The 24,724-nt window shown below is 39.3% G+C and overlaps 1 protein-coding gene across 1 annotated transcript in view; it reads right to left on the reverse strand.

Annotated features, from left to right (window-relative positions):
• KCNIP4 (potassium voltage-gated channel interacting protein 4) overlaps positions 1-13,192 on the reverse strand; it is a 392,779-nt gene extending 379,587 nt beyond the window's left edge. The window contains exon 1 of the mRNA XM_058802950.1: positions 12,984-13,192. The gene's annotated coding sequence lies outside the window, so the exon portion shown is untranslated. The remainder of the gene's footprint in view (positions 1-12,983) is intronic.
• Between the last annotated feature and the right edge of the window lie 11,532 nt (positions 13,193-24,724).

Consider the following 24,724-nt stretch of genomic DNA (forward strand, 5'->3'; position numbering starts at 1 on the left):
AAAATGTCCAGTAATTTAAGATGGTGACAATTCTGATCAAAAGCAGTGCGATCCTATCATCCAAGAATAATGTAGTTCTCTCCATCATAGTACTATCAAAGTTATGTTATTACTGGCTTAATAGTTTCATAAAAGACTTATGAATCGACTAATAAAAAGTTACCCAGAAACAGACACAACAAATAGAACTCACTACTCACTTTACTTCCAGCTAAGGTCAACTGTCTAACAAAATTATTCTTAAGGAAAAGGGCAGTGCTAGAATGACAAACTTGTAGAACACTTGACATAAAATTCAGAGGGAGAATAAAAGATGTGAAACTAAGACACACAATGTATAAAATAGATTAGTTGTGATGGATGTTAACAAAGTAACTGTCAATCAGAACACTGTGAAGTTCCCAAAGTATACAGAAAAGAAGATGGTGTTATATATTAATATAAAAATCAAGTGTAACATTTTCCCAGCAAAGCCAAAGCAGGGAATGCTGACTGCTATAAAGCCAGAGCACCAGCTCCCTGCCTCCAGAGGACTGCCTGATAAAAGCCTCTGCCTGGGCTCATTAAAACAGCTTTATCACATCTCACAACTGAAGTCAAACACAGTTTAATTTATTAACATCCACAGACCAGCTATCACAGAACTCTCCCAGAGCTACAATCTTAAAGAACCATATCCCTAAATTATCAGACTATAAAAATGAATTTGGTAAAGACAGATAATAAATTCTCTATGGTCATTGGTATGCAAGCGCCATTCTAATGGTGGTTTTAATCAGGCAGTGGACAAAAGTTAAATATTTCTGGAGTATGCACACCAAAAATCATAACTAGAAAAGCTTAAGCTGGTTTAAAAGTTAAAATGTATTACATATTCTTGATTAAAGCCTCCTAGATACATCAGCCTTGAAAACTGAGAGAGGAATGAGCACACCCTGTTTTATCATTATAATAGCATTTAGTAAAGACACTCATAAAAGCGGAGGCACATCTTATCAAGTGTGAGATGGTACAGCACTGATAAAAATAATCTGAATAAGAAATGCTTGAAACTTCAAAAGCTTCGCTATTGCCTGTGACACTGACTTTTCATGTTAAAAAATTGTTTAAAGTAACTGTCTTCAGTTTTTATTTATGGAAGAGAGAACTAAGTTCATGCTACATATCAAATGTTCAAGAGATAAAATATTCTTAGAAAAGACAGAGTTCATAAAAGGGTCACTGACAAAGTTTTCTTTCTGAAGATCCAAATGCAATAAATAGCTGGAAAGAAGTGCAAGTTAAGTTGTGCTTCTTTATTTATTTGGAATATCTGTTCAGATCATAAAAGAGCTCTGGAGGCCCTTGAGAATCCACACAGCCTTCCATCAAGCTTCCCATAGAGATGAGGAAAAGTTGATGGTTGTTATTTCTTGCAAGACAATGATTCCTACCTCGTCCCAAATTCTCGAGAACTAATTCATACAAAGAGTTGTGCGCTGCAAGGGCAGAACTTACTCCCAACACAAACTGGGAGCAGCTGATCTCATCTCCATGGAAGCAGTAACCTAAAGAGCTCTTGCAGGATGAGAAAAACTACCATCAACAGGGGCAAGCTGAAATCTCTCATTTGTGAGGGGCAGATAAGTTGAAATCTTTACCCTACTTTCGATTTTCCAATTTCAAGCACTGTAGTCAGTAAGCTTCCAACAAGTTTGAAAGTTAGAAGATAAAAAGCAACACTCAAAAACAGTTATCATTTGTAAAGGATAATTTAGAACCTATCAGGTAAACTTCCAGAGAAATTATCTATCTTGTTGAAACAGAGTGGAGAAAAACTATTTAGGTGACAACTGGGAAGTTGTCTGGGAAGTCTGCCACTGCTGAGCATGTTAAATCACAGGCTGAGGATAGGTGGAAGGCTGCTTTGGAAGGGACAGCAGTTCAGACTTAAAACTATAAACAAGACAAGAATCTAAGACATACCAAATGCATTTTTTGTCCTATTCAGTACTATAAAATCTTGGCTATGTATTTCATCCAATTTGGGTACCAGGCTTTAAATGTAAGAAGATTCACTTTAGGACTAGGAAACAGTTTGTATCAGGAAAGATAAATTCTTGAATAGATTAACCAACAATGTCATAAAGCACCCAGTAGTGGTGAATTTTAGGTACACTGAGCAAAAAGCCATCTGAATCAGAATATGAATATTTGATCCTGCCTTGGGGAATCAGGAGAAACAGGAAGACTTCTCACCTTCTCTTCCAAAACATTTTTCTGTGATTCCATGGATTTTTATCGCTTTTATCTCAAAATTACAAATGAAATCCAATGTAATAGAATTTTTGAGCTGGATTTTGTATCAGGCTCTAGCCTTGAGCAGGCTGTATGGATTACACACAATTGTATGCAGTCAGCCTGGTTAGTCACTGTCTGCCTAGTATTCAGAGACAAACACAAACATGTAAACTTGACTGAGTATATGTCTATTTCTCTTGTCCTCAGCCAGAAAAGTCACAACTCTGCCAGCAGTAGGATTTTTTTTCTTATAATGAAAGTTTCTCAAATGAAGATATTACACAAAAATCTCAGCATTCCTTGAAGAAGTTTTGTTTGCCAGAAAGCAAATAATTAACTGACTTTTAAAAGTTGCAGTTTTGGTGATTTGGATTAGAAATGCTCTTCATTATTTTGAATAAGTAAACAGGTTGTCTTTTGATATCTCTATTTACTTCTCACATTCTCATATTCTTTTTCATTATATTAGCATGGTAAGATTGTATTAGCATTACAGGGTGTATTGTCAATATAGCTGAGTATCCCCTACAGCCCCAGTTTTGGCCTATGAAATTATGGACTATGCAGGAAGAGACAAAAGCTTTGTTTCTTCCCTTCTCTGTAAGAAGTTTCAGAATCTGAAGAACTAAAGTCAGCTGTTCAAGCAGTTATGAACAAATGCCTTTCTTAAGTATACCAGGATCATCCTCAGCTACCAACACTGCACTGAACTGCAGCTGCTGCAAGGTCAGGCTTTCAATCAGAATGAAACAGGCACTGATGGATCCAGAAGATCTACATTAATTGTTTGAGTGCAAGGTGCATTTAACCAATACACACCCCTCTTGGAACATAAAACATTCTGTGTTATTGCAACAAGAAACTACCTAATGAACTGTGTGTGTTGCCTATTGCATACTCCTTTATTCTAACACTACACCTGCAGAATGGAAAGTATATATATCATCCCCACAGTCAGGATTGTGAGCTGCTGCCTACCAAGGGGTGGTTTGATAATGCCATCAACGTTTTCTAGTTCGTTTTCATGGAGGAATTAGTCACTAAACTGACAGCATTTCTGTACATATTCTTTGTAAAAAGGCTTACATGAAAACACATTATTAATGCTTTGGGTTCTTTAAAGGAAAAGAAAAATACACCAAAAAAAGCCTACTTTTTTCTAAATTGTTCAATTGAAAAAGTCCTAACAGATTGTCAGCCTAGCAGCAATTTAAGTGCTGTTGATTAAAGCAACTGCTGATAAAACACTGCTTAATAAGACATTAGGAATTTACTGACACTTTTTAGGTAGTTTTACTACCTAAACAGGTCAAAACATTCTTACTTTTGCATTTCTAAGTATAATCAGTCATTTTTGAACTCTGGCAAAGTAAAACAAGCTAAATTAAGAGTAGAGGTTTGGTTTTTTTAGCACAACATGGGATTTTAGCTGAACACCTCCCATATTTTCAAGAACAAGAAAATGTACTGATTGTCAAGTCTGGGGTGGCTCAAGGCCTTTATAGGAAGAGATCTTTATAAGCCTTTACAGGAAGAGATCTTTATAAGTCTATATTGAAACACAGAATTACTTTATTCTAGTTTAGTATGAGAAAAATAGCTGAATGCAAACAAAAGCTGTAACTGACAACAGTATTTTTATGAGTCAAAATAATGTCTAAATATTGTTCAACTCTGCCAGTCAAACAATAAACAAGGTGTGTAAGTCTGTCTAATTTTAAGTCCTACTAATTCATATTTTTAGTAAAGATTTAAGGTACTGGGAGAAACTTGACAGCAGGTGTGCCATGTAAAGAACTATGTCCCTATACCCTCAGTCATGTCTGCTTCCCCCTCACTTAAACCTCCACGTGCTATTTTTCCTCCAGTCTATCAGAATTCTGTTTTATAAAACATGCATTAGAGACCACCAGTTCCACTGGATGCATCACCTACTCTCCTCTCCTTTGACTGACAATCAAGCAACCAAGAAAGAAGCATGTAACCTAGAAATAACATCCCTCTGAGGAAAAAGATTATGCAAAAAAGGTCAGAAAGTGCCCATTGAGCTGAGGGATTCATATGTGCTTCCAAGTGACAGACTGACAGAAGCAGGAGCCATCGCTTGACAGAGTTGGAGGTGTCAATCTCCTGCAAAGACGTTTGTAGTCATCATCATGTAAAAGAAGGCAGAAAGGGCAACACCATCGCCTGTCTACCAAACCCATCCTGCTCTTTGACCTCCTCTTTCCCATTTACCAGCCATCTACCAGGCAGAGAAGGCTGGAAGTAGCACCTTCGAAGCAAACAGTATAGTGAGTAGATAGATCCTAGACACAGAGGTACTTCTCTCATTTACCCAATTCTGCAAGATAATGCACAATGCGAGATATTTAAAAAAAAAAAAAAACGGAACTGGGAAACCCCACTTCATCACCACCACAAAGATCAATGAATAATGCAGTATATAAAGTAGACCTAGTTACTGAAACAATACCATGAAATTCTCTGTATTTTAATCATACTGCACATCATCACAACTTGCACACCTACTTTGTTTATTTTTCTTTTTCTTATTCATCTTAGATTTGGTAGACTGGCTGTGCAGAAATCAGGGCAGCACCTAAGTGTGTGTGTATGTCAATTACAGCACCTTTTTTAAAATAACAACAAATTTGAATGTATATTTGTTTCAGTTACCAGCAGGTCGATGCTGCCACCACACAATTCCTCAAACAAAAAGCCTAGATTTATCTTTCTTTATAGATAGCATTACAACAGATGATACTTTACAATAAACTCAAATGTCCATAAATCAACATGGAAAATAATACACAGAATAGAAAGACTGCATCAGAAAATATGCAGTATACAATTCACTTACTGAGCATTGGAATATAAGCCAACAGTCAGAATGATTAAGGACATCTGGATAGCCTGGGTTAAAACCAGCAAAACAGTCAAAACTCAAGACCTATGGTGATCTGAAGAAACACCTATCATACTGCTACCAGCACACAATGAGGCAAAACATGAATCTATGGTTGCATATCCCCGATACACATCTGTTATGTTGCTTCAATGGACTATTCTTCAGGACTATTCTTTTCTCCTACATTTTTTTAAGACAGAATCCCTTAAAACAGGATTCAATTATCTCTAAAGGTAACAGAACAGCAGATCCCCAAGTCCACTTGCTGAGACACCACTAAAGCCACACACATAAAAGGCATTTCCTGGTCTTTGTCCTCTCCTTTCTTTTAACCACTCAGGTAGGGTCTGTAATCCCACAGTGCACTTTTCATTCTCCACACAGCCCAGGGAAAGCACAGGCACAGACAGGGATGCTCCTGCCAGCCGTGGTGCTAACTCTCTGTGTGTGTGTCTGTTTGTCTGTTTGTCTGTGTGTCTGTCTGTTTGTCTGTGTCTGTGTGTGTGTCTGTTTGTCTGTATGTACGTGACTGTGTGTCTGTTTGTTTGTATGTGTCTGTTTGTCTGTGTGTATGTGACTGTATCTGTGTGTCTGTGTGTGTGTCTGTTTGTCTGTTTGTCTGTGTGTCTGTCTGTGTGTATGTGTCTGTGTGTCTGTGTGTGTCTGTTTGTCTGTGTGTATGTGTCTGTGTGTCTGTCTGTGTGTCTGTCTGTGTGTATGTGTCTGTGTGTCTGTTTGTCTGTGTGTATGTGTCTGTGTGTGTGTCTCTTTGTCTGTGTGTCTGTTTGTCTGTGTGTCTGTGTCTGTGTGTCTGTGTCTGTGTGTCTGTTTGTCTGTGTGTACGTGACTGTGTCTGTGTGTCTGTGTGTCTGTGTGTCTGTGTGTCTGTGTGTCTGTGTGTCTGTGTGTCTGTGTGTGTGTCTCTTTGTCTGTGTGTCTGTGTGTCTGTGTGTCTGTGTGTGTGTCTCTTTGTCTGTGTGTCTGTGTGTGTGTATGTGTCTGTGTGTCTGTTTGCCTGTGTGTGTGTGTCTGTTTGTCTGTGTGTATGTGACTGTGTCTGTGTGTCTGTGTGTGTGTCTGTCTGTGTGTATATGTCTGTTTGTGCGTCTGTGTCTGTGTCTGTGTGTGTGTCTGCCTGTGTGTATGTGTCTGTGTGTGTGTATGTGTCTGTGTGTGTGTCTGTTTGTCTGTGTGTATGTGTCTGTGTGTCTGTGTGTGTGTCTGTTTGTGCGTCTGTGTCTGTGTGTCTGTGTGTGTGTCTGTGTGTCTGTGTGTCTGTGCGTGTGCAGGGGCTTGCCCTGACCCCTCTCAGTGCCTGGACAGGGAGGGAGCACCTCCTGCTGCAAAAGGCCCAGGAGCTGTTGGTGCAACATGCTTTGGCACACTCTAAAACAAACAATCTCAAAAAGGGTCAATCTTTCTCGAGCGTTCTTTGAAACTATGAGCTGCAACATTTATGGGAAAAAAAAAACAACCAAAACAAACAAACAAAAAACCATTACAGCAGTACTGGTGCAGGGATATTGAAAATGTGATTACAGATTGCTAATTTATGGCGCTTAGAATGTACACAGACATCTCTATATATTATAAAATCCCAAACCTCCATGTTCGGTTGCAATAGGGCTTGTATCTGACAGATGTTATATAGTGTGACTTTCAAAAGATGACTGTTTCAAGTTGCATCATGTAACCATGTTAAATTATTTTTTTAAAAATCAAACTTTTTTTTCTTTTTCAATTTACTGCAAATACTTGGGATAGATCTTTTTTCATATAATGTTTTCATTTTGGCACAAACTTGTTTTTCAATGCGCTTTTATTATAACCCAGTCTGTAATATCACTGAAATTTCTAAGTCAAATAACTGCATTTAATTTTAAAAATCCTTATTCATTGCAATTGTTCCTACCAGTATCAAAGGGTTCAGGAATAGTCATAATAATCAAATTACTTACTGTGATGACATGCTGTTCTGGCTGTTCCCACTGTAAAGAATCAGACCCATCATCACACTTTGTGGTTACTGTTTACCTTTCTAATAAATCCTAAATGTTCCTCTGGATTATTAATAAAAGTTTGATTTTAAAAAAATATGTTCTCTACTAAAACCTATTAATTACAGCAATATTCATAATATAAGTATCTGGAGATAAAGAGAGGTAACTGAAAATTGTGAGAACAAGAAAACATTATCAGTAAAATTGAGGGGCTATTTACCTGTCAATAAAATAGCAAACCCTTTCTTACTGACTGCATGATATAGATCAACCACCTTGAAATCTATGTCTTAGGATATTCAGATTTGGAAGACTTTTTTTTATGCTGTCACCACTTGGCAACTTTGTGGCATATGGGTATAATGTGCTGTGTAGTGCTAAACATTTAACTGTGCTTGGGTATTATGCATTTGCTGGTGAAAAATACCTGGTAGACAAACAAAGGTATTATCTCCTACAATAAAATCCAAACATTTAAATGCATCATTTTTCTGAATAGGGCAAACTGTCTATATTTTAGGATTCTCTATTATCACGCATTCCACTTCTAGTTCATTTCTCCAGTGGACACAAAAGAACCTGTGACTTTCCTACCACTGTTTGTGTTACAGCAGTGTAAATTATAAACATAAAACAGGGGAGCACAACTATAAAGTGTACCTCTAAAGAAATTTGCTTTATAGGTGAAAAAGAATATAAAAGAGAAACACTATATTTATTTTCAGAACTCTGACAGAGAGCTCCTTTTAATACCATATTAAGTCTCTGCTGGGCTGCCAGAAATAAAACACAGTATGAGCTCAGATATACAGCTTTTATTCTGTGTTTGGGTTTATTCTTAGAGGCGAATGGATTCAATATATTTCCAACTCAACCACACATTTTAAACTGCTGCCAGTTTATTGCTGTCTACAGATCTCCCAAATTCATGGAAATAAATCTAGAGCCCAACCTCCTCTGCTGCTGCATGCATGAAGGTGATAACAGGAACAATCGCTCCTTTAGTGTGTGAGAATGGAAAATGATGAGGGAAAAATAAATCGAATCATGATCTATATGATCCTAAAGCTCCTGTAACACAATTACGAGCTAACAATTGAGAACATCACAGAAAACTGGATTCCATGCTTTCCACAATTCTATAGGCCCCAAAACACGTACATTCACTTCTCTTCCTCATTCTGCCTGGTGTCCTCAGTGGGAAATCCAGGCCAAACACTACTTAGCCATCAAAGCAATGGAAAGCAAAGCTCTTGCCAGAGAAACTAGGATTCTGAAAAGACAGCTACTATCGAAAAACAAATGCCCATGTCAAACTCTTGTCCATTTGCTTTTGGTGCAGCCACACATTACAGTTCAAGCCAAACACTATGGAGACAAATCATCCATTAAACACCTCCACCACGCTGTGCTCCAAATAATGAAGGTTTAGTATCTGCACTTCTTAAGTCCCAGAAGTCTGTGCTAATAAGGAAGGGAATCCTACTTAGTTCAGACTGTGTCGACTACAACTACTGAAATTTGGATCCTTGACTTCCAAGACCACAACTGTTTGCTAATGTTTTCTCTCTCATCTCAAACAGGACTAATGGTCTCTGCTCATAGGAGACAATAAATGGCCAGCATGTGTTTGGCAAGGAAGAGTTCAAATACAGTCTATTTTGGTACCTGAAAGAAAGACAGGACCAGCAGAATTGGTGAGGGGGATGGGGAGATGATAGTAGGACAGCCTGGCAGGAATGCACATATCCATGAAACAGTGAAGCAATCAGGCGTTGTATTTTTAGATACTTTCTTTTTCAAGTGCCAAAGATTCCGAATAAATCACAATGGCAAACTGAGAGACTGAGATGGGATAGATTACAGCTGAATGCTGCACAGATCAAATATTCAGCTCCAACCCAAAGTCCTAAGTTCTTATCTGATACACTGTAAAAGCTTTCCATGACACACACCAGCTACCTCTTTTATGGCTACACTTCCTGTGAGGTACCAAATCTGCCTCTATACATTTCAAAAAGTCTAATAACCCCAGGAAAGCATAAATTCTCTAAGCCAAGTACACCTGAAGCTTGTCCAGATGTTCAGTTATTTATATATCATCTTTCCGAGCATAGGTAGTAATCTTGACAGACAGTATAATTAAGAAGAAAGCTTTATTTTGTAAAAATTGATGTTTACATTATGTAAAATTTATATTGAGGAAAGCCTTTATTTTCAGTATTCATGTCAAATATGACTCTCTATAACAGAATTTTGCATGTAATTACTTCTTTATACTCATTGAACAGAGGAACTGGAGAGGGAGGCAGAACTCAAATTTTATACAGAGGCTTATGCTGCAGTCAGTTCTCTTAAGTGTCAATTGTTTCCTCCACGCTGCAGGAGTAGAATGCATATTTTACACTGAAAATATTTGCATCTCCTTGCACGTCCATCACACATATACATCCTTTATTAGTTTGTGAGTCCATTTAATTTATTCCTTCCTTTACGTATTTGCAGATTTCACAGGAAAAGCATTGCATTTGGCAGCAGCACTTCTAGCACAGTCTAGACAAGATAGTCCAGCACCCTGTCCATCAGAATCTTGAAAGAATCCAATGATGAAGAGTGTCTGGAGACAACAGATCATTAGTAAAAATAGTAAGGCTAACTCTTGATTGACAGCTCATTCTTTGGATGGAGCTCCCAGACAAACCAACTGATCACATTGATATGAATATTGGTGCACATCACTTGGAAAGTCACTGCCTGCTTTTCATTGTGTCAGATGAATCCCAACTGGGATATAAAGAAATTGGTCCAATACCCACTACTAACACAGATTTTGTACCTCAACACATGAGATACAAAATCTGTTTCCTCCTTTCCCCCTTCCCACCTCTTCTTTTTTTCCTGTAATTGTTTCCCAGTATATTTTTTTATCACTTTCTTACTTTTTCTTAGCATCCATTTCCCTAACTTCCTATTTTCAGCTTATTCAATATGTAATTTTTTGTCCTTTTAGCACTATTTCCTTTGTCTTCTAAGAATGCCCCAAGCAACAAGATAAGTCATTCACTAAAAGCAAAAGTGAGCACTAGTGCACAAGGATGTCCCAGAGGTATGGCAGAGAATATTTAAGTAAACATAAAGTTGGATAAACACTGCTTAATAATACTATTTGGTCCATTGTGGTACTTCTGCCCACAATGTAGAAATTACAACCCTTTTCATAACATGAACTGCCTTGTCTAATAACTAAAACTCTTTAAAACTTGGCATAAATGACACCATGGCTTTCATAAATATTTATGTTTTTTGAATAAGCATGGTCACACTGGTCAGCACAATGCCCATTCTGAATTCATCACACCCTAAAGCAAAGCAACCAGTTGCTGTGATAATGCCTTATTCATATTAGTATTCCCAACAGCTTAAGTTTGTCCTAGATATTGAACCCACAGGACATTTTGTGATTAAACTTGTTCTTACCCACACAAACTTTTACTGATAATCTCCCTCTGCTCTTCTCATTTTGCTAAGACTCTGCATGCCTTTACCCAGCAGCAGATGAGTTTTGACTATCACTAGCACAAATGCAGCTCTCTGATAGATAAAACATTGATAAAGACAATCTCATGAGGCAGAGGAATGAAACAGTTCATCCTTACAATGGCTCAGTATTCCACAGAGGAAACAGTCTCATACTTCAACAACTCTCAGTGGTTCTTCAATTGACATTAATTTGAATGCCCTTGAATCAGAAGAAGCCCTGCAAGGTGCAAAATTAAATGTAAGGAGAAGATCAGCTTAAGGCAGTCACTACCTGTTAAAAGGCATAAAATGTTGCCTTTTTCATTAATAATTCTCATTATTCAAGCTGCCTGTGCATTTTTTGGGTTTTATTTCACTTGGAAAAATGAAATTGAGGAACAGTCGCTCTTTTGTTAGTTTCATTTTCTGACTCTCGTGCATTAACATCAAATCCCCGTAACAGCTCTACTGCAGGCGTTACCATTTAAAAATTACTAACGTTTGAAGCTATGATTCTATTTGAAGAGAATTAATGAGAAAAAAATCCACCTTCCTTGTTAAAAATGCAACAGACAGGTACATTCAGAAATGCTGATGGCACTGAAAATGAGTTGAGCATTTAAGAGCCTGGAGGGAGACAGCTAGAGAGAAGTGTAAAGGAAGGTTTAGACAAAAAAGGGCCAAAACTGTGGGAAGATGAAAATAAATGGGCTGTCTCACATAAGAAGAAAGCCCAAAGGAGTGAAGCTAGACACTTGTTAGCTTCACATCACATCACACTGGTGATATCTGTTGACTAATGTATGTCATTCTGCAAAAGAAAGGAGGTATTTCCTTCTAGCTCTACCATTTTTATCTTTCTGGCATTTTTTTTCTGGCATAAAAACTTACTTTTGAGAAATGTTTTTCGCACAGTAAGTCATGTTTCAGTCAGATTTTTCTTGCTCCAAAAGAGTGCAAAAGTGTAACTTACTTCTTTTCACCATTACAAGCTTGAAGTGAATTAAAGCTGTCATTAATTTTTAAAAGCTACTACGCATGCATATCAAGAGAACCAAAAGAGAAAACACATCTAATATACAGCTCAACTGAAGGCAATTTCCATAAAAACATCATCTGGGCATTTCCTATTACTTGCATGACACGGATTCAGATATTCCCCCAATTTTTGTATAGACACTTTCCTGCTACTGCAAACTATACCTGTTAGAAAAATAAAATTAACCTTTAAACTCTCTTTATGCTTCAATAGCTACATTAATGATCCACAAACCAAATAATTCCTCAACAGCAGCTGTACAAACCCACTATGCCTGAATCATGACCCCAGTTTTGTTTAAGCTGAACAGGACTGCATGGTGGTTGCACAGGTAGCCAAGAGCCTGCTCGCCGTTTGTCTCTGATGATGTATGTGTTATGGAAAAACAGTTTGACTTCCAGACCTCTAAGAGGCTATAGCCAGAAGGCTGAAGTGGTACATGGAGGGAAAAGCCTAAATTATAACTTGAGGGTGCTGGATCTGAAAAGTAGCAAGAAGTATCACAACACCACTTTTGTGGCCATGTTCCTTATTGGATAATTATAATGACGACACATTTTTTCCCAAAACTTTAATGAAATGCAAAGACAGATTTACAATTGAGCTGATAGCACAGTCAAATACAAAAGTTCCCTATCCCCAACACAAATGATCTGGTATCCTACATGAAACGCTACACATTCTAAAACATAAAAAAGCTAGGCTATTAAGAAAAGAGAAAAACCTGGTACAATCCAGCAGGAAACACATGGCTGCGAACCTCTTCAAGCAAGCAGAAGATGCATTCTGAAGCATTAGAAATCAAGCAAATGGTGGGATTGCACTGAGTCTTTCAAACAACTTGTTGGTAAGGCTACTATTCTACACTGGCATCACAGTTCATGAGAAATCTAGCTGCAAAGCAAGAAACACCGTTTCTAAGAAAATAAGTTTTCCCTGTTTTTGACTGCCTGTTTTGCAAAGTTTTTCATTAACTGTCCAACTATCCTCTGCTTATCCAGCTGGCTTGAGCTGAACACTTTTCTCGGCAACACTTACACACACTGCACCCAAGAAGTTTCGTTCTTAAATAACTGGGAAAAAACTCAGCACTCCAGGAGTCAAAATCCCTGTGGAGGATAGCAAGACATGTTTTTTTCCTCCCTAAAATTCAAGTTATCCTGTAGCCTTTCTCAGGTGAATGTGTAACGGCAATGTGAGGTACAGAGAAAGAAAGGCACCAAAGAAGGCTTACCAGAAGCAGCTGGTCTCCATCAAATAGCTGCCGCTTAGGCATCGGAGAGGTGCAATGGAAACCAAAGCAGGAGGTGTAAGGGAGCCTGACCAAAATTACCTCCTGAAGTTGGTCACTAGAGAGGATGTGCCCTGGAGGATCACTCCCAGCCCCAAGTCGTTTCAGCAAAGGCAAAAGTACCAGTTAGGTCAGAGCAGGCAGCTTAGGGCGGGATTCGCGAAGCCCCTGACCGCCTCTCAGCCCGAATCCCAGGCACGAAGCGCTCGCTTACCGTCCCCATAGCCACGCACACATCCATCTGCCCGCGGGCGCGCTCGCCCCTCGCACGGGCGGGCAGCTCCCCCTCCCCGCCCCACGCCGAGCAGCCACACTCGCTGCCAGAGGAGAGGGGACGAGAGCCCCGGTTAACTCAGCGCGTCCCCGCGCTGCCCGCGTCCTACCGCCTGTGGAGCTGGCCTCCTCCAGCTGCGCCGAGATGCTCTCCACTCGCCTCACGTCCATGCCGGGAGGCGCCCGGAGCCGCGCCGGGAAAGCGCGGCAGCACCGCCGCAGCGGGGCCGCGCCGGAGCGGAGCGGAGCGGAGCGGGGCTGGGCACGGCGGAGCGGAGCGGGATGGCAGCGGGATAGGGAACGGGAGCAGGGCTGGGAGCGGCGGAGCGGAGAGGGAGCGGGAACGGGAGCGGGAACGGGAGCGCGGCCCCGCCTCGGCGGCGGCGCCTCCCCCGCCACCCGCGCGGCGCGGGGCGGGCTCGGCGCGGGGCTCCGGCGGGGCCGCGGCCGCGACCCCTTCCCTGCCGGGACACGGAGCGCTTGGGCTCGCTTACCTCCCCCTCCCTGCCCTGCCGGGACACGGAGCGCTTGGGCTCCCTTACCTCCCCCTCCCTGCCCTGCCGGGACACGGAGCGCTTGGGCTCCCTTACCTTCCCCTGCCCTGCCCTGCCGGGACACGGAGCGCTTGGGCTCCCTTACCTTCCCCTGCCCTGCCCTGCCGGGACACGGAGCGCTTGGGCTCCCTTACCTCCCCCTCCCTGCCCTGCCGGGACACGGAGCGCTTGGGCTCGCTTACCTCCCCCTTCCCTGCCCTGCCGGGACACGGAGCGCTTGGGCTCGCTTACCTCCCCCTTCCCTGCCCTGCCGGGACACGGAGTGCTTGGGCTCGTTTACCTCCCCCTTCCCTGCCCTGCCGGGACACGGAGTGCTTGGGCTCGTTTACCTCCCTCCCCGAGCTGCCCCGGGGCCGCAGCCGCCGCAGGGCTGAGCTGGCACCTGCGCCCCGGAGCGGCTCGGAGCGGGGCGGCCGTGGGGACTGCCCGGGCCAGGGTCCGGCAGGGCTGGGGTCCTGCAGGGCCGCATCACCTGTTAGCCGCGGGCTGCCCCGGACACGGAGCGCACCGAGCGCAGGGGCGCTTCCATCGCAGCTGCGCCCCTCGGACACCTCCGTCGGGCTTAGCACAGGCTGGGAGCACTCCCTAAACCCCAGCGTATGTTTTGGAAAGGGCATTTTAAGACATCTTCTTAACACATCTAATTTATCAAAGTCTACTATGACACATGACATACCATTAGAAAATGCTTCAATAATGATAGTTCTCCCAGTTCAATTTTACACAGTTAATTTTTCAGTCTTTACGATTCCGTCTATCCCTGCATGAATAATGACGTGTTTCAGAAATCCCAGTTCTCCTCGTTGTGTTCAGCCCCAAAAAATTATAGTAATTCTTTTCAAGGCACATAAGGGTTATAGGCTTAGCTACCCATTACCTTAGTTTTGACATCTTATTTCATGTTATTCCTTGATCCTTGTATTAATAGGATTCTTATAAATTGAAAGATAAAGGAGTGATTCCTATGCCGTGTTGCCAAACAATGCTTTAGGAAAGGATTTATATCTCCTTTTATTCACGGATGAACTTATATCTGATTCAACCCCAAAATGATGGAATGACTGAAGTCTTGAACGGACAGAGAAACCACAGTGTAGTGTAATGCTTGCCAAGAACAACACAGTGTCGGGTAGCTTTTGCCAAGTGTCATTTTTTGACAAAAATACATTCGCTGACAGAGGTTGAGGTAAGGCTGTGGAGAGATAGGATTCAGAGCACTGTATTTGTCATATTCCCTCAAAATATTTCCCTTCTATAAGGTGAATCCTCAAGTAGACAGGAGAGACAGGATTCAGAGCACTGTATTTGTCATATTCCCTCAAAATATTTCCCTTCTATAAGGTGAATCCTCAAGTGGTCAGGATATGGCTCTTCTCATCAAAGAAATTCAAAGTAGTAAGAACAGAGATCAGGATTTTATCTCATTATCATAATTTGAGCTTACTTTGAAGCTAACCTTACAGAAAACTCTAATTTATCACAATTCAGAGCAAACCCTTCTCATTACATACACACAGTTTTCAGAGTGGAGCAATTCATATTTACAATAGTCACTTCTCTTTGCTCTACACCAACATTGTATCAGAACTCTGTGAGTTACAAAACATCTCTAAATGTACGGGAGCAGCTGGCCATAGCAGATTGAACTAAGGCAGGAACGGTAGTAATACATCAAGAATACCCATACATTCATCTTGTGTCTTAGAATGAGTTACAGGTATACAGCACAACATGAAACAGAAGTGCCAGAAGTGCCCACCAGGTTTTTACAGATAAGGTGGTGTGGCAAAGGAAAAAGAAAGCGACCCAAATAAACTGAACTGTCTCCATAAATCTGCATGTTTCTCTCAATCTCATCTGCTTTATTTTTATGCTTGCTCTCCTTGTTTCCATCCATTTGCTCTTTGTCTCCTGTTCTTCTTGATGAGCCTGGTTCCAAGTAATTTCCTCTGCATACTCCTTCATTTTTGTTCTCTTGAGTTTTAAATATTTCTCTTACAAAAACTGGTTTCATTTTGATATTCTATGTAAAACAAAATGTTCATATCACAATGGGACATTTTTCCAAATTTGCTTTAAAGGGCAAATTCTTTATTGTTTACCAAACCTGATTAAGTTTCCTCCAATTAGCATGTCAAGCCCAAGTATCTGCTCTATGTAACATCCAGTAAAAATTGACATCAGCTGTGATTTCATCCCTTCTATATAATTATATTTCAACATATAATTGTATTTCTACAAATATAGAGTTTCATTCTAGTTTCTACTTTTCAAAATATATAATGACTTCCTTTCTTCCTTATTTGTTTCAAATATATCTTTTGGAGCTAAATACTAATAATACCTTGAGCATGTATTTAATGCTACATGTATAGCTGAAGACTTTTTTCCAGTGCCTTATGATAAAATTTTAATTTCTTCTTGAAGTAGTTGATGTAGTTTCTATCTAATTTTTAAATTAGAATCTGGGTAAGCATATTCCTGTTTGCCTCAAATGTAAACTAACTGGAAAGACTTAACATAATTTTAATTTAGTGTGTCCAAATTAAGTTCAGATTTCCACATCTGTTTAAAAGATGTCATATGTGAAATTAAGTGTTAAATCATGATGCTAAAATAATGATAAAGGAGACATTTTCTTCCAAAAGAGAAAATCAAATCATTGGTGAATAAAAAATAACCAGCAGGATTTCTGGTGGTAACATGTTCCCAACAGGAAGGGCTTGGGGTTTTTTTCTACCTCTTGGTGTAGATGAGAAAAGGCTCAGACCCAGAAAATGTGCAGCAATACCCAAATATTCAGTCCTTTCAGTCCCTTCTGCTCCCCCACTGGTCTTGGGACATCTGCAAAGGTTAGCACAGTAGTTCAGCTGTGTTACTCAAATTGTATCAGCACTAAGAAACTGAATATTATATAATTAAAATTTTGAATAGAACAAATAGAAGCCACAAAATATCCAACACATCCACGTTACTTTCTCAGCCTGTCCAGAGAAGCCATTTATTTTGGCAGTGCTTCCTCTGCTAGAGAATGGCTCTCCAGGTGGGAGATTTCTTGATGCCCAGAAGAATTCATCATTAGGTTACATTTTGTGACTGCATGTCACTCACAATGTTTTTCAAAAGGAAAAAAGAAACCCAGCAGCTAAATCAGTCTGTCACTTACATCTAGGAAAAATATTCTTCCTTCTCCAAAAAGTAATAAAAGTTAATTTTGCTATTTTTTATTCAGAAATGGGAAAGAAACTGTTCTTCACTCTATGATACATTTTAAGAATATTTTTGTTCTCAGAAGTGTATTTCATTTAGGTTTGAGTCATTCAGTGTAATAATGTATCCTTAAAAATAATTGTGTGTGTTCTATATCACAAAAAATGAACAGTAATTTGGCCGTACTCAAATATTTCATGTCTGTGATAAAGTACTTGGGAAAAATGAGAAGTGTCTGAAGCTCTGAGTGCTCTGTCCCCCTGTTGAGGGGTGTGCATTGGTGTCAGAGCCAAGCTGCTGTGGTGGGGGGGCTGCAGGCTCCAGACAATGTCCCAGCAGGTCCACCACACGGCACAGCTGAGCCCATCAGCCACCTCACTGGCACCTCTAGGGAAATATATTAAAGCAGGGGCACAAAATGCTGAGGGAGGGGGAGGGAGAGCAGCAGTGCCAAGGTCAGAGGAAAGGGGAGGTGCTCCATGGTGGAGCCCTCCCAAAGGAACTGAGGCCCATGGAGGACATACACCATGACACACCAGCATACACCATCATAGACCATGACACACCATGACACACCAGCATACACCATCACACACCATCACACACCATCACACACCATGACACCATCACACACCATCACACACCATGACACCATCATACACCATGACACACCACCATAACACACCATCACACACCATGACACACCATCATACACCATCATACACCATGACACATCATGACACACCATCATACACCATCACACACCATGACACACCATCCTACACCACGATACACGACGATACACTATGACACACCATCATACACCATGACACACCATCACACACCATCACACACCATCATACACCATGACACACCATCACACACCATCACACACCATGAGACATCAGCATACACCATTATACACCTTGACACATCACCATAACCCCATGACACACCATGACACACCATCATACACCATCATACACCTTGACACACCATCATACACCATTATGCACCTTGACACACCACCATAACACCATTATACACCTTAACACACCATCACACACCATCATACACCATCATACACCTTGACATACCATCATACACCATCACACACCATCACACACCATCATACACCTTGACACACCATCATACACCATCACACACCATGACACACCATCATACACCATCATACACCTTCACACACCATCATACACCACCATACACCTTCACACACCATCATACACCATTATACACCTTGACACACCACCATAACACCATGACACACCATCATACACCATCATACTGCTGCCCATGGGTAAACCCAGGCCAGAACAGAAGAAAAAAGTAAGAAAGAAGGAGCAGCTCTTGAAAGCAGATTGTTCACTACCTGCAGTATGAACAAAGAAGGGAAAGAAGTGACTGGAGTAAATTTGAGCCTGGAAAGGGGGACAAAGTGCTTTCCTTTTTAGATGTTTTTCTTCTTTACTTTACAATGCCCAAGTTAATAAAAAAAATTTTTCAATAAATTAAGCTAAATTCTCCAAGTCTGTTTTGGCGAATAGAGTAACTGCTGAATGATTTTTCTCTATTTCTTTTGACCCACAAGTTCTTGTGATTTTCTCCCCTGTCCCGCTAGGTTAAGCAAGCAGGTCTGCAGATACTTGGCTCCAGCAGGGGTTGACCCAGCACAGGGTATATATGGGAGAATTCAAAATACAAAATGAAATTGTAGGTATAGGAAATGTGGCACAGAGTACTAACAAACTATTCTTCCCTAAAACCCTGGAGCTTTGATAGTCAAGATTTCCTACTAGCACAGTCTAGTTCTAGAGAGCTTTCAGAAAAAGTAATCTTGAATATTCTGATTTTTCTGCCTATTAAACCTTAACAAGGACAATTCTTCAAAGGAGCATTTTGCACCATGTATCCTCATCCTTATACAGAAATAAATATCATGCAACAATGAAGGCCAGCCCTTGAACTTGTCAAAAACTGGCTTTTAGTATTGCTAGAACTTGTTACTAAATAAGTAAGAAGAAAAGGTGAGAGCCTCCTTTCCTTGAAATTTAATTTGTTTTTCATAATAACATTTTGTAGTAAGTACCTTAAGGATTAGAAGAAATTTGATTTACTGTAAATGAGTAACACATCAGTCCATACGTGACAGCAAAAAAAAAGAAGATAAAATTATTTAGCAATATTGCAAAAGAAGATAAAAACATTATTTATTCTAATTTTAATATTATCTCCAGATGCTGAACAGTCAAGATATGGATTGATTTCTTTTTGGGGCATTTGAAAAATCCTCAGGGGAGTAAGTAGGGGCTCACCCTTCATTCAGTGTTGGTGAGAAATAAGTACCTTTTATTCCTTCAGAACTAAGATCCTAAGATCCACCTTATTTTTGTTTTTCTTTCCCTCTGTTTTTCTACTGTTGATTCTTTCTTTGCTGGCTTCCCTTCAGTGTGATGCAGATGATTGGAGTGGCTTCATTGCTAAATGCCAGTATTTAGATATTTGAGATTTGATTTGTGAGACTGTTGTGGGTTTATACCTCATTTCAACTGTGATTCATATTTTATAATAGCCACACTGCAGATATTTTAGAAGAAAGTAATTACCGACTAAGGCAAGGTTATATTGAAAAAACCCACATGTAATATTCAACTCAACTTTGTTGTGCTACTTGAAGACTTCCTAGACATAATCTGTATAATTTAATCTAAATCTCTATCATATCTGTATCATTTAATCTAAATTGTTGTCTAATTGTTTGTTGTCATTATTAGACTGTCACTAAAGTTATCTCACTGGTAAACCTGAGTCAATATAAGGTTTTATATTTCCATCAACTTTACAATAAAAAATATCTTTGTAGTTTTTAAGAATAGAAGAGTATTGGGAGCAAATTTACCTGCTGCTGAAATGTAGCCAACTTCAGAAGACACAGTTGAAAAACAATGCATTAGACAAGTGTAGGCTGGAGAAAAATATTAGATGCAGGGTAATTACACTGCATCTAATCTATGTTCTTGTGGGGGAAATCTATAGTGTTTTATATAATATAGATCACAGATAGGCTTTACAATCTAATGTGAAATACCTGCTTAGTGGTCTGTCCGAGGCTCCAAAGAGACAGACAAAAGAAAAACCTAAACAGAAAAAGCCAATAAAACCCCCTGAGCAGACCCTGGTGTAGGAGAGTGCCCAGACAGGCAGTTTATGGTAGAATGATTTCTCAACACTTTTTTGGCAGTTTTACATTCAGCTGTATGTTGGTTTCCTATGGCTTTTCGCCCTCCATTCTCATCAGGTAATTCTGCACTCTGCTCCAGTAAACCCTTATCCCCCTCCACTTCTCCGTCTGCCCTCCATTTCTTTTTCCCTTTCCTATTTACCTCACACATGGTTTCTCATGAAAAACTGAGTAACAGCAGAAAGGATAATGGCTTTTATGTTCAGCTTGTGAGATTACAGAGCTGTAGTGCTCAGCACAGCCAACGACAGGATCTAACTGAATACAGTTTTTCATATTTTCCATTTTTAAATCCACATCCACCAAGTTTCCAGATGACAGGGCTTTAAGAATAAAAGTGCAGAGGATCTTAGCTAACTCAAAATCCAGTCCATAGAATATCAAACAATAATTACTAATACAAAATTTTAAAATTTCAGAATGTTTTAAAGCATTTTGTTCCTAAGATATTTCCTCTAGATTTATGGCACTAGTGATTCATTGATGGATATATGGAAAGACAGTAATCTCACCTATTGTTAGTGCATCTAAATAAAGAGATAAAGGCCAAGTTCTCTCTTTAATGGTAACGATATTCTTTTTTGAAAGAGCCCAGTCTATATGGGGAGACCAAAAGAGATCATTCATCCTCATATAAAAAGGTCCAAGAGGGATATGGTTGCTATATAAATACATCAGACAGGTAAAAAAAAGTGAAAGAATAAAAAAGCTCTTTCAGCTAAATGTCAATGCAGGAGGCAGAGCAAATTGTATAATCTATAAATTTAGGTTGTATATTTAACGAAAGTTGCTAAGCATTAAAAAATTCAAGTACTGGGATGCCCTTCCAAAATGGATGGGAGGAAAGGCAAAATAAATGTTTTGAGGCAAAGCTTGATAACTCTGATGGGATGCCTGTGATAACAGAGCTATATGAATATAAATAATATACATATGATTTCCTTTTATTAACAAGTAAAGCTTGTGAATAGAAGACCAAATTCATAATACAGCATGAGTCACAGGAAAAGAGCTACAATGCTCATGCAGAGATTACATAACACAATATATATAATAATAAGAGCCTCTACAGTCTACATTTATTCCTGTATATAATATCATGAAAACTTGCAGGACATGATAGAAGTCTTTCACATTTAAATGGTTGCTCCAAGGAAGACAGCGATCAATTGTCCATGGCTAATGGCAGTGCAGCAAAAGAAATACACTTAGGTAGGAGCAAAGAAGAAGTCAAAATTTAGGGAAAATTTTCTAACCTCTAAGGCAGGCAAATAGAACAGTTTTATGAAGTGGTCAGTGTAATATTCATCATTAAAGTGTTTATTTTAGCTGCTTCATAGATAACTGCTGAAGAGAGTCTAAAGCTTTTGTCACAGCACAACATTGCTATAAATCTTGAGCTATATTTTCTCCATATATATCCTTATGGCTGCATGATTAAAAGAATAGTGTTGATTTAATTGAGAGGGGAATTTGGCCAGAAATGGCCCTACTTTCTCAGCTCTCTATCCCCATTTCTCCTACACAACTTGTACTTCTTAATTGTGCAGGTTTGTTCTATGAAACAGGGATGTATTTCCTGATTATTTTCTAAGATGCTTTGTTTCTTAATTTGCATACCTGAGTATTCTGTTGTCATGGAAATCTCTCCTCTGAAGCCCTTGAAGACCAGCTCTCTTGCTTCAATTCTGTTTCAAATTTTCTGCATCAACTAATCTTAATTCTTACTCCAAGTTTTCCACGTATTGTTGTCACATCTAAATGACACAGCACTACAGCTCCTTGGCTCAAAACCTTATCCATAAGAATGCAAGGTTCACTTCAAACAAGTGTACTAGGTCTAGTACAAAGGCATTTTTGACTAATTTTATTTTATTTGGCTATTTTAATTCTTTCACTGAAGAACCAGCCACATTAATAGATGTTTATCAGCTCAACAAACAAGAAAGAAATTATTAAAAAAGGATATAGCTGTAATGAAATTCAAATAGAATTGTTTGAATAGTGACAGTATAAATTTTTTGCCCACACCTGTCCTCTTACATTGATGGAGGGAGTCTTACAATCTGTCCTGAAAGCTAAAATACTTGATTAATGACAAAGATTAATCACATCAGTTTTCCTTCCAAGTATAAACTGGCCTACCATTCTCTTAAATTCCATCAGCCAAAATATATTCAGATGCCTTCACTGATCACAGTTAAAAATACTGAAGAGAGTCATGAAGGCCAGGTTAGGACATTCATGGTTGATGATGACTTCATTCCACTGAATATTTCTGAAAACTTGAGAATAGTGTCATTCAAATAAAAAAATACTTCATATGCCTATAGGAAATAGGCAGCTGAATGAAGAATCTGGCCACTAAACTAACAAGCTTTAGTTTCTGGAGGGATTTTAGAAGATAATTCATGCCAAGTTCATCATATCACCAGTGGAAATTTTACATCAAGAAGAAATAGTCTCTGAGCACCAGAGAAAGGTGCTTTTGCAGCTTAATGTTCAAGAAGATGCTACAGGCAACCTTACAGCCAATGACCTAAGTCAGCTAAGGGCAGATATACATCCTGGATGAAAGATGCAGAAATACATCTACCTTACTGTCCACTTGTTTCAGCAGTTAGCTCACACAATGTCATCTTGATTCTCAGCCAAATTGCATTTATTTGTGTCACAGCTGCTCCTGCCAAAAGAGAACAATGTAATCTTCTTTCATCTGGATTTGGAGATGCAGATATAAAGCTGTGTGTTTTCTTCATGCTGAAGCAGAACCCATTTGCTTTTTTTGTTTTTCTACAGCCTCCCATATGTGCTTGATGAATTAATGACTAAAGCATAGTATAAAGTCATGTCACTGGTCATATTTGTATTTATTATTAAATCTATAGGACAGGCTTTGATCTCTTACCTTCTGTTATAAGCTTTCCCATCCACCTGATTTGATCCACCAGACTAGGCTAAAAGGGGAATTCTCTCTCTTAACTACTTTGTTCTGTAGAATTCTAATTCTAATTGCTGCAGATTAGGTCAGTGCATTGGTAATAGATACTTAATTTCGTTTTCATAATTTAAAAAAGTTCAAATGTGACTAGAGATTATGAGTCTATGTTCTGAATTGGAGCCATCATCATGAAGCACACTAGTAAGTAATTTTAAATTGTTGAATTTATGAAGTTGTACTTCTAAGTCTTCCCATTTTAAACACTTTACTCCTCCACACATGTATTTTACAGGCTACCATCAGTGTGCTTACCCTATAGCATCAAATTCTTACTCACATTACCCTTTCTGGCTTACAGTAATTATATACACATCATATTTTTCCTTGGTTTGGATCTTAAGACTTAGAAGTTAAATTCTCAAATATGCTGTTCCTGCCCCAATGTGTTAATTTATAAATGAACGCTGAATGTCAAATAACTAATATGAACATTATGAATTTAGTAATAAGTATTGCCATTTTGGACATCCAAAAACATGAGATTACCTCCTTTCTGTCAATAATGTATGGCAATGTCTGAAATCTCTCAGGAGGTAAGCGTGAGCCTCATTTTTGTTTCCACTTGGACATCCTTATTGCACGAAGAAATAATGTTTTCATACTTTCATGCTCTTCTCAACAACTGTAAGAGATAGTAACCTTCATTTTGAATAATTAAAAGACAAAACTGATCTGAATATAAAGATGTTGCTGTAAGAAATAGTATCATGACCTCTATGACATAGTTTATGAGAATAGTAACTGTGGCACTGCTTTCTTCTGAGATTTGAGATGCAGTTCATTAGCATTCATGAATCTTTACATTTCCACACAATACAAAAGAAGAGAAGCAATTAGATTGTTATGCATGTGAATCCTAGCTATTCTTCCTACAATATTGAGCTGACTGAAATGCATGTACAAGGTACACTTATAGGTGGTACTGAAGAAAATCAATTTATCCAAGAGTTAGCTTGGAAGATCCAGTAAAGGTAGACTTTCCTCACTGCTTCTTGTTTTGGGAGGTCTCTACAAAGAAGGTTCATAGGTCCCATTCTCTATCAGTTACTCAACTTGGATCAGCTCCCCCAACTCTAGATTCACACTCTTTTGGTGTAAGAATCACACTTGATCCTAAATTGCCAGCTTTAACACTTAGGCATCCTTTTTTCCTGGAAATACCAGGGCTTGATGATCTGGGATTTACACCACTCCATATGAGGTCTTTCTTTTTAGTGGTCACACAGAATAACTTTCCTACACTTCTTCATTTTCCTACATGAGAAAATTGGGGTTGGGGAGCAGATTATACAGCAGTGTGATTGTTTTTCTGCAACACAATTCCCATTTAATTATTAAAGAGGCAGATTTGTACAGTAAATGATTCATTGAGTCAGTTGAGTGACTA

The sequence above is a fragment of the Ammospiza caudacuta genome, chromosome 4 (assembly GCF_027887145.1).
Source record: "Ammospiza caudacuta isolate bAmmCau1 chromosome 4, bAmmCau1.pri, whole genome shotgun sequence".
NCBI lineage: Eukaryota > Metazoa > Chordata > Aves > Passeriformes > Passerellidae > Ammospiza > Ammospiza caudacuta.